Raw genomic sequence first — 2,689 nt, 5'->3', positions numbered from 1 at the left:
TTTCCTCTGAAGCTGCTTCACTAGTTTAGTCCCCTCTTTCAACAGAATTTTGTGCATGCACAAGAGAGGGCTAATACTAGGAATGTCAGCTAAAGTCCATCCAATAGCTCTCTTGTGCCTTTTAATTACTTTCAACAATACCTCCTCTTGATCGCCTTCAAGCTTGGTGGAAATAATGACCGGGAGCTTCTCATAATGTTCTGGTAGGGGCTTCAACTCCAATGTGGGAGGTTGCTCCACAGAAGGAAGTGATTTGGCACTTTCATTTGACAAAGTCTCTGCAATATTCAAACCAAAGGCGTTAGATTCAACTGTACTTGTTGTACTTAATACATCACATTCTAATCCTATGGAATTTTCAGGTTCATCAACGTTGAAAGTAGTAGAATTTGCATTCAAATAATCAGAAATCTCAGCACAAATGCCACACAGAGAAGAACTATTACACGATTCACAATTGGAAGTATCTACACAATAAGAAAAATTAAGGAGAGAGTCTCCTCCTAGAAATTCAGACAAACTATCATCTATTAATTCATCAAGATGGTTAATGTGGAAAACAGAGTGTTCTTCATTTGGGTGCTTCATAGCATCCAGTATGTTAAAGCGGACAACACTGTCTCCAAACTCCATAGTAAGTGATCCGGCATGCACATCAATCTTCGTTCTCGCAGTCTTTAAGAATGGTCTTCCCAAAATGATTGGTGCAACACTATCCATTGACTCTTTCATGTCAAGGATGTAAAAATCAGTTGGAAAAATGAGGTCATTCACCCTCACTAACACATCCTCCACAAGTCCAGCTGGATGTGCTGTGCTCCTGTTTGCTAGCTGGATGATGACACCTGTGGGCTGCAATGGTCCAAGAGACAAAGATGTGAAGATAGATAAAGGCATAACATTAATAGATGCACCTAAATCAAGCATGGCATTATCTATCCTATTGTTGCCTATAATGCAAGGAATAGTAAACGTCCCTGGATCTTTGCATTTCTCAGGCATGGAAGTTTTCTGCCTCTCAAAAAGAGCTAATACATTCCTCCCCATGTTCACTCTTTCATTACCCTTTAGCCGCCTTCTATGAGTGCACAAGTCTTTAAGGAATTTGGCATACTTTGGGATTTGCTTGATAGCATCTAACAAGGGGATATTGACTTCAACTTTTCTGAAAGTATCCAGAATTTCTTTATCAACCTCTTCTTGCTTCTTGCTGGGCTGAACCATTCTTTGAGGGAAGGGAATAGGAATGGACCTCTCCTCTTTGTCTACCACTTTTGGTTGACATGGTGTGGGCATAGGTGCAGGCTGCTCTTGGCTCTTAATCTCTTCTCCTTCACCTTCTGCAGCTAGAGTGCAACTAGGATCCTTCTCCTTAGGCATTTCTGGCTCTTGCATCACCTTACTAGATCTCAAGGTAATGGCACTCACATTCTTTGGGTTTGTGACAGTTTGTGCAGGGAGATTGCCTGAGCCTTGAGATTGAAGTTGATTAAGGGATGAAGCAAGTTGACCCATTTGATTCTCCAAGGTCTTGATACTTGCTTGAGTCTGTTGCTGGAAGGCTTGACTCTGTTGTTGGAAATTGAGATTACTCATGGTGAGTTGCTTCACAAGGTCTTCCAAAGATGACTCATTTTTTTGAGGTGCAGGAGCTAGTGAAGGGGAGGCTTGATGGTGTTGTTGAGATGAAGATGATGGATGGTGATGTTGCTGGGCTGAATATGGCTTGTTTTGTCCAGCTTGATGTGGTTGGAAATGGTTGTTGGTTGGCTGGCTAGAGCCTTGATGCTGTGCATTTCCTCCCCACCTTAAGTTAGGATGGTTCTTCCAACCGGGATCATATCTATTGGAAGATAAATCCCAGCTTTGTTGTTGCTGCAGCTGCTGAAAAGGGAATTTATTAGCATAAATATTAGCAGCGTAAGCTTGAGGATTACCTTCTGAGGATTCAGTTTCTTGCAATGTGGGGCAACTATCAGTGAAGTGATTTGTAGATGAACAAATCCCACAAAGCATTGCTGGAATGGATGGAGGTGGTGGTGTATATGCAGCAAAATTCTTTTGGATGGATGCCAACTGTTTTACCATCAAAGCCAACTCATCTAGCTTATGCTCCAGCTTGTGTGAATCTGAAGTTTGAATTTCATGGACACTCCGGGATATGATGGAGTTTTGCCTTGTAGCAAACTGTTGAGAGTTAGCTGCCATATTCTCAATAAGAGTTCTAGCGGCTGCGGGAGTCTTGTCAATCAGGGCTCCCCCACTAGCTGCGTCGATCATGCTCCTATCCATTGGGTGTAAGCCCTCATAGAAGTACTGGATTAGGAGTTGGTCACTTATCTGATGATGGGGGCAGCTAGCACAAAGTCTCTTGAAACGCTCCCAATATTCATACAAACTTTCCCTCTCTAGCTGCCTAATACCACATATTTCCTTTCTTATTGAGGCAGCCCTTGAAGCAGGGAAAAATTTTTCCAGGAACAATCTCTTGAGGGTGTCCCAACTTGTAATAGAGCCAGGTGGAAGATAATACAACCAGTCTTTAGCCAAATCCATAAGAGAGAATGGAAATGCCTTCAATTTGACATGCTCCTCCGGAACACCTTGTGGTCTCATTGTAGAGCAAACAATATGAAATTCTTTGAGGTGTTTATGCAGATCTTCACCTGCAAGACCATGAAATTTAGGC

The 2,689-nt window shown here is 42.3% G+C and overlaps 1 non-coding gene across 1 annotated transcript; it reads left to right on the top strand.

Moving 5' to 3' along the window:
• The first annotated feature begins 2,338 nt into the window (after positions 1-2,338).
• LOC113866452 lies at positions 2,339-2,443 on the top strand. The gene has a single exon (XR_003505092.1). It is a non-coding gene; the product is annotated as a small nucleolar RNA R71 (small nucleolar RNA).
• The last annotated feature ends 246 nt before the right edge of the window (positions 2,444-2,689 follow it).

The sequence above is a fragment of the Abrus precatorius genome, unplaced genomic scaffold (assembly GCF_003935025.1).
Source record: "Abrus precatorius isolate BTA unplaced genomic scaffold, Abrus_2018 Scaffold4, whole genome shotgun sequence".
Classification (NCBI taxonomy): Eukaryota; Viridiplantae; Streptophyta; class Magnoliopsida; order Fabales; family Fabaceae; genus Abrus; species Abrus precatorius.
Note: the sequence above shows the minus strand (reverse complement) of the source record. Positions and strands in the feature narration are given on the sequence as shown.